Below are 8020 nucleotides of genomic sequence, written 5' to 3' on the forward strand. Positions count from 1 at the left end.
CACTGGCTGTGAGCCAACACAATTTTATTTACAGAAACAGGTGTCAGGTTGGATCTGGCTCTAGAGCCAGGATTTGCCAACCCCTGAGCTAAGCCATACAAGCATACCAGACTGTCCTGTTCCCACTCTGATGTCAAGGATCAGACCCCACTCTTCATAAGCTTCCCTGCCTCCCCTCTGCTTCCCCCTGATAACCCTCTCAGGGACCTCTCCTTCCTCCAACCTCCTGTAACAGTGTCTGCTTGGGGTTCAGCAGGGAAGAAGCCCAGTCTGACAATGCCATCTTGGGGAAAGAGGGGAGCAGCCCGGCAAGGGTGCTCGTCAACTGGCTGGAGGCAGGGGTGACTTCCAGAAGTAGAACCGGTTGGCACGTCCGGGTGCATTAGGGGAAGCTGAGGTCTGCCAGGAGGAGGGCCAGCAATAGTTCAAAGTGTCAGAGCAGAGTCAAGATCAGAGTCTCAGGGCCTACCGTTTATTGCTGGGCAGAGATAAGATCAGAGGGAAACTCTCACCTGGAAAGAAATGGGGCAGCCCCAAGTCTCTATAGCTTTCGTCTATGGGCTAACTAATGCCTGCAGTGGGGCAGGAGTCAAACAGACAAAGTGGGCCAACTCCACCACGTGGCATGGTCAGTGGCTTGGCTTTTGTCTTCTATCCCCAGCTAGCGTGGTAGTCACATCACTGGGACGAGCGGCAGGGAAACATCCATCACTAGGCTAGAATCAGGGAAGTCTCCGTGGAGATTTAAATTCAAGATGCAGGGAGTGCCGACTTTCCCGTAATCAAGCAGGTTCCCCCCGAAAGGGCAGAGCTCTTGTTGTGGATGCTCCTTGCCTTGGTATCTCTACGTAGCAGGCACCACCCTTGGTTTTCACCTTGCATTTGATGCAACAGTTCTGTAAGGCAGGCATGAGACTTCTCGCTTTCCAGATGCAAAAGCTGAGGCCAGAGAAATGAAGAAGTTAGACCCCTAGGGAAAGGGCAAGTGGAGAACTGAACACAAAGCAGTCTACCCTCATGGTTAAATCCTTGATCCATACCCCTCCATGACTTCCTCCTCACTTGGGTTTATGCCCTGGAATCTGTTCAGGTCCTTTCCTGTTTAACCTTCGAGAGCTTTCTTTGTTTTCCTGTCAGGCCCGTGTGTAGAAGGTTTTATAATCATTTCCAGTGATTTGTTTTCTTTGGTCACCCAGCAGTGGATTCCCAGCCTGGCTAAGCGAAGCGTACAAGTTCATGGAGCTGGAACAGAGAGCTGAAATTTCAGTCACTGCCCCGAGGTCTTTCCCGGCATTATAGAGCCCAGATTTTCACTCCCTGTGGGGATGTCCATCCATCTTGGGTAACCCAGGGCAAATGCTTGACAATCCAGGAAACTTGTCACTGTTCTCCACTAAGGTTTTGGGGCTTTCTTCCCCTCCTCCAGTAGCCAGTGTGGTCTGGGAACTCCGGAATCAGCTTAAACACAGCTTTAGTCAGACACAAAAAGGAAGGTATTTCCACGGAATGATCTCTAATGCACTTAAGCCGAGTGGACATGAATTGTGTGATTATTTTCCAAGGGTACAGATACCCCAGGGCTAAGGGATTGACAAGTGTTCAGTGAAAATGCAGATTCTACACAAAAGGCAACAGACCCTCTGGCAGGGTCCAGCCCACCAAGTTCTTCCCTTCCCATTAAGGGCTGCCACTTGGCTCGTGGGCTACTCCCCGCACCCCCGGGACCAGCCTGCTCCCTTCACTCTAAGCAGGAGGACAAATTGTCATCCCCCTGCCTGCTCCCCAAGGGGTCAGCAGAAACCCAGAAGGACAGCAGAGGGGTAGGGGAGGTCACTATCCCACACTTCTGGAGGCATGTAGAAATCATGAACACTGGGGCACTGTCCAGTCAGCCACTCTTTGTCCCCTGGTCCCATTTTGTTGAAGACACACATTCCCTGGTTAGCATCCAGAGCCTTCTCTGTTCCGCCTTTTCCAACCTCTGGCTGAGTTCCCAACCTTTGCTTATTTGCTGACTTGGTCTAGATCTACCAGTTCTGCTCTGAGAGAAGAAGGTCAAAGAAAGGCCACTCTTTTCCCTAATGTTACAAATTCCTGACTCCCCCGAGGATCTTAGTTAAGAGAGGAAACGCCAAGACTATCATGACCAAAGGTGTTTTCCATGTTGCCCAGCAAGGTCAGTTGTTGCCCTTGAGACGAGAGTTCAGGAAAAGAGCATTGGGGAGTTTTGCTTCTGTAGAGCCTGGCATGGGAAAGGGCAGATGGTTAGTGAATGCAATGGCCTAAACTTCATTTTGCCAGCGCACGACTCCACCCGCACAGCACAGACAATTAAAAATTAATTACAGTACCTATCCCCAGAAAAAAGTGGATTGTATACCATTGCACAGATGAGAATGTTGAGGCTCAGAGGGGCGTGGGCCACAGGGGATCACAGAGGATGTTTTTCCAGTGGCCGTCCGACAGGCAAACTGTGGGCTGAAGGCCAGGCTCAGATCAGGAACAAGGAAACAACACTTCTGCAGAAGGACCCCAGTGGCTTATGAGAGGGGCTGGGCCCTGTTACCTGACGCTCTGCCTGTTGACTTTGGATGTCTACTCTGAAAATCTTCCTCCTTCCGCCCCTCCCTGTACAGGGTATGGAGGTGGGAGAGGGAAAGAGAGCAGTTTGGAAACTTCAGAAGAGGTGGTTCATTTGTTCCTGCCTCTCAAACCAAGAGACCAAAAGTCTCCGGGGCTCTGGGATTGGCCCAAGGAAACTGAGAGCGCCTCTGGACCAAGGCCAACTCTCCAGCCCAGCTTCACTCCCCCCTGCTCTGCACAACCAGCTCTTTGGGACAAGACCCCACCAGTCTCAGGAGGCTCCCACCGCGGTCTCAGCCTTCATCGCTCCGTCACCCAAATGACGAAGGCAACCCCCCACCCCACCCCAGGACCCCCCCAAGGAATGTTGTTTTTCACTCTCTGATTCAGAGTGAACAGAGCTAGGAAAACAGGAGAGGAGTAGGACGTGTGGACAATGACACAGGGAGGCAGGTAATCAGGGGGAAGGAGGCGGCTCAGTGAGTTCATGGGGAAGAAGAGCGCCCCGCTCTCATACGTCCTTTGTCCAGCAAGCCGCCCTCCCCGACACTCTGCGGTGACCAGAACCACCTTCTATCCACTCTCCACGCATCCACCACCCAGCTGGCCATTGTCCGACTTTTCACTCATTCAGGTTGTTCTTGACATGGACGTCACACTGCCAGTCCCAGTCCCAGATATCAGGCTCTGAGCTCCTTGAGAAGGGCCTGGAGAGCCTCTATGAAATCACTCCACAGCCAGGCAAATACAGACTATTAATAGCTCCCTAACAGGAAGGCTCACCTCAAAAAAGGCTCAGGCCTCCAAACATATGTGGGCTCTCAGGAGCTGCCCAAAGGCCTACCTGAGCTCAGCCAACTAGACTACGGCAGGGCCCGCTTTCACGGTGGGGTCCCAGGCGGCGAGCACGCTACGGCCTGCCTTCCCAGCCCGCAGCACTCAGCTGAGCACCAGCGGCGCTAGTCCCTGTCCCGTGGTTCTCTCCAGCCCAGAGCAGGAAGTGTCCTTGCTGTGTTCCTGCCAGTGCAAGACAGCTAGTGGCAGGGATGACTAGAGTATTACCTGCTGATGACCAGGGTAGGGCTGCTTGGACATGATAATCCCACATAGTCAATATCCTTAAAGGCGGTTGTGGGGGGGGCGGGGGGATTTGATATTTAGTTTTGGTAGATTCACAGTCATGATTCTACTTTCCCAGTGATGGACACTGACATGACTGTATGACCGGTTTGCTGAGGGATGCTGGGTTTGGGGGCCGGCTGGTCTGGGATTAAACATTGACTCTACATGAGGTTAAACATTGACTCAGCCCAAGATCTGCACTTGGGAGCAGAGAACTGGCAGTAAACAGCCGCGATAGGCTGTTTCATGTGTCCGCTCTTATCTCCCTCGGCTGGCGAAAGCCACACTCATAGGGGCCATCTGCGGGGAGGGATGCCAGGATACCAGAAGGACAGGGGAGGTCTGGGAAAGGACCCTGCAGCTCAGGCCTCTCCTTCTCTCTCTGGGTGGCTGGGTCAACCCAAGGTCTTGGAGCGCCCAGCTGGTGATGCCTGCCTGCAGGGTCAGACCTGCACAGGCCTGTATGTTTGGTCCTCTCCAGTCTTCCCTGAATTGATAGAAAGTGCAGATTGAAGCCTGTTGCCGCCCATGCAAACATGATTCAAAAGACTCTTCTGGAGAGTGAAGGCTCTGGGAAGTAGAAGAAACTTCCTAATGCTAGAAAACCTTGGTTCTCGACCCATCTCTGCCATATCCTCATTGTGTGACTTGGGCAAGTCATTCCACTTCTCTGCCCTTGGTTCCTCACTGATCAGTGGGAATCACTCCTGGTTCTGAAAGTCTGTAAGATGCCAGCCTCTGCACATATCATACTTAGTATCTGTAACAAACGCACAGGCTAAGTCTAATTAGGCCCATTTTGTAAAGGAGAATACTGAGGTCCAGAGACCCTGAGAAACTTATCAAGGGTCCCCTGGCCCAGCAGGTGGCAGGGCTTGGATGTGAACCCAGGCATTCTGGGTCTGGAGCCTGTGACCTTTCCCCAAGGCTGCCTCAGCACACTGGCTACTGCTCAGCTGGTGTTGCCCCTTGGCAGTGGTGTGTGGGGTGACAGCTCCTCAGGTAGACCAGATGCCCTTGGGGAGCAGAGAGGCGCACAGCTAATGTCTGGACTTTCCCTGGACCTCACTCGGACTGGTCATGGGCATAGTAGATGCTTACAGTAGGCTATAAAATGTACCCCCAAAGACATGCTCACCTCCTGATCCCTGGGATCTGTAAATGTTACCTTACTTGGGAAAAGGGTCTTTGCAGATTTGATTCAGTCCAGGCACTTGAGATGAAGAGATCATCCTGGATTATCTGAATGGGCCCTAAATGCCTTGTAGGAGAGAGTGGAGAAACATTTGAGGCACACACGGAAGGCAACATGAGCACAGGGACAAGACGGGCATGATGAAGCCACAGGCAAAAAAAATGCCCAGGGATCCAGCAGCTGCTGGAAGCCAGGAAAGGCAAGGAAAAGATTCCCCCCTTGAGCCTCCAATGGGAGCACGGCTCTGTCCACTCCTGATTCAGACTCTCGGCCTCCAGAACTGAGAGCATGTTTCTGTTCTTTTAAGCCAGCAAAATTACAGTGATGTGTTACAGCAACCATAGGAGTCAAAGGCAGAGCTCACTCAAAACACGGAAGCCTGGGCCTGGAAAAGCCTTGGAGACCACGTGGCCCAGGCCTCCCATTGAACAGAAGAATCAACCACAGCCCTAAAGGAGGAATCGATTTGGCAAAGGTCACTCAGCAAGTGAAAGGCAGAGCCAGGACAAGGACACGTGTTCCGAGTCCAGACTGGTGCTCGGAACCTGAGTCCCAGGGTCACGAAAGTCAAATGAGAAGCCCTAGTTCTTATTATTAGTATATTCTTCTCCTATTATTATTTCAAGATGGAGGGGAGAGCTTTAAAGCACATGATGGGATGTCAGTTTCAGAGGGTATGGTTACCGCTCTCATCATCGTTGTGGCTGTGCTGGGCAGTTGGACTCTCTTGGCCAGTCCCTCCCCCTCTCGGGACTGGGAGGCGGGGGCCACGCTTTAGGGCCACTAAGTTCCCTATAGGGAAGCCACAGTGAGAGAGGGGAAGTTGGGTGGCTTCAATCACACCACTAGCATGTGGCTGAGCCCAAAATAAGATGCAGGGTTTTGACTTTCCAACTCTTCCCTACGTCTTACTTCTTGTTTTCCCTTTCCCCTAAGCTGGATCAGTAGGCCCTATGGGTTGTGCTTATGTGCATGTATGCTAAGACAGTTTGGGGGGTCCCTGGGAGCACACACCACAGGAAATTCTCCTCCATGCAGAATAAGGAAATGGAGTGGGAGATCTTGGGATCCCGAGACAGCCTGACCAGCAACCATTCTATGGGTGTTATTCCCTCCCTCCCTGCAAACATTTATCAGGTTTCTGTCCTTGGACTCAGTGGGGCTCCCTTAACTCCTATTCTAGCCCAGACCACTAGATCCAAGTTATCCCCTGCCTTGGAGAAAGTGAGTTAATGCAAAATAAGAGAAGAAAACCTACAGATATCTGACGATTGGGTTTGAAAAGAGAGAAGCATAAGAAGAAAACCTTTGAAAGGCGTTGTAACCTGGCAGAACCAGGCTTGTCCTATCCCCATCCGCACACCGTCTCCATCTCCCCTCCCACCCTCCCATGGATAGCCACCCTGGGCCAGGGCAGGAGAATGACTGCTTAGCTGTTGATGCACCTGTGTGCCCTTCCACTCACCACGGTGGAGCTTACTCCAGGTTACAGGTGGGAAGTGGAGATGGTAACGGTGGAGCTATCCAGAACAGTTTGGAGGTGCCAGACCTGGGGCAACCGTACCTTGCTTGTCCCGAATTGTACTTCAGTGGGCGATGGTCTTGTCGACACTCACTGCAACTCCAGTTACATGGGAACAATGGAGCTCAGAAGGCTACAAGGGGCCCTGTAAGGGAGAATGGGTTCTGCTGCCCAGGATCTCCCAAAGGCGTCGGGAGGAGGCAGATGAGCCCAGCTTAGCCTGCGTCCATAAGAAAGGCAACGAAAGGCTGAGAGATCACAAAAGTCCTAACTGAAGGAGCCCTGAAGTAGGGACAAGGAGAGCATAGAGTAGATCATACAGTCTCAGGATGGGCAGAGACAAGGGCCACTGACTGGCCACTGACCAGCAGAACAAGTCACATCTCAGAAGACAAAGCTATTTCCTGCCCCAGGATGAAGCCAACATAGAACGACGACAAAGCAAGGTCAAAATAATAGGGCATTCCTTCTTACTGCCTCCACAGTAATGTTGACATAAGCCACCCCTTTGTGCAGGCCCCGTTCCCCCAGACTTAATATAAAAGCAGAAGGGAGAAGAGAGACAAAAAGGAAAGTAAGTCCTGAATGAGACTGAGTTTTAAATCGGGAGCGAGGTGCCGGAGAGCTCGTTGAATGGCACCGAGGTTGCCCGGAAGTAGCTAGGTAATTTTATTTTCTAACATTAGTCAAATTGTGCTTTTGGCGTCAAAAAATGAAGTTCCATGCTAGAAAATGCAATTTCTTTTCCTGCCATGCAAACCTATAGCTGCAGGTTGATACTCACTCCTGAGTGAGTGGTGAGCTAAAATAAGACTCAGGGCTCTGACCATCTTGCGCTTTCCAGGGCTCTATTTCTCCTTTTCTCCTTCCCCTTCTGGGCTTGGCCTGAAGGACGCTGTAAGGGAGAGCTTGGATCTGTCCCGCACAGGTAGGTTGGGGCAGGATTCTGTGGGAGCGAGTGTGTGGTGAGAGGTGGGGGATCATACGAGTGTGTGTTGAGGAGTAGGCTTCACTTGTGTGACACGGGACTGCTGAGAGCATTTGGGGCACCTCTGGGAGTCCTAACCGGATCATGGCCGGGAGACCACCAACGACCTCCTGAGAAAGGGAAGGAGGTCCCCCACCCCACTCGGCAGATAAGCGCCGACTTTGCTATGGCGTCGAGCCCAGGTCCCAACATGGCTCTCAGGTCCGCCATTTTCAGGAGAGCCCGGAAGAAGCCCTTCTTTAATCCCAGGAGGGAGTAAAATAGGAGAGCGATAGTTCCCCTAAGTTCCTGGAAGCCCCGGGGCTGGTGAAAGGGGGGCTCCTCAGAAGATGTGTAAAGAGCAGACTTTATCCAGGTTAAGTTTCCTAGAAAGTAGCGGGTTCCCGAGTGAGTGGGGAAGATGAGACCGAGGACTGAGAGCTCCTCCTGCCACCTGTGTTCCATCAAACGCATATGAACCTCATACCATACCTGGACCAGGGTTTTATATCTAATAACTGGCTCTACCCTCAACCTGTAGGTTTGGGATTACTATCCCTATCTGTCCGATGAAAAGAAATATAAAGAAGACTTGCCTAGGATCTTGTAGCTAGAAAAAGTCAGAGTAGGT

Source organism: Mustela nigripes, chromosome 10 (genome assembly GCF_022355385.1).
Source record: "Mustela nigripes isolate SB6536 chromosome 10, MUSNIG.SB6536, whole genome shotgun sequence".
NCBI classification, from domain to species: domain Eukaryota; kingdom Metazoa; phylum Chordata; class Mammalia; order Carnivora; family Mustelidae; genus Mustela; species Mustela nigripes.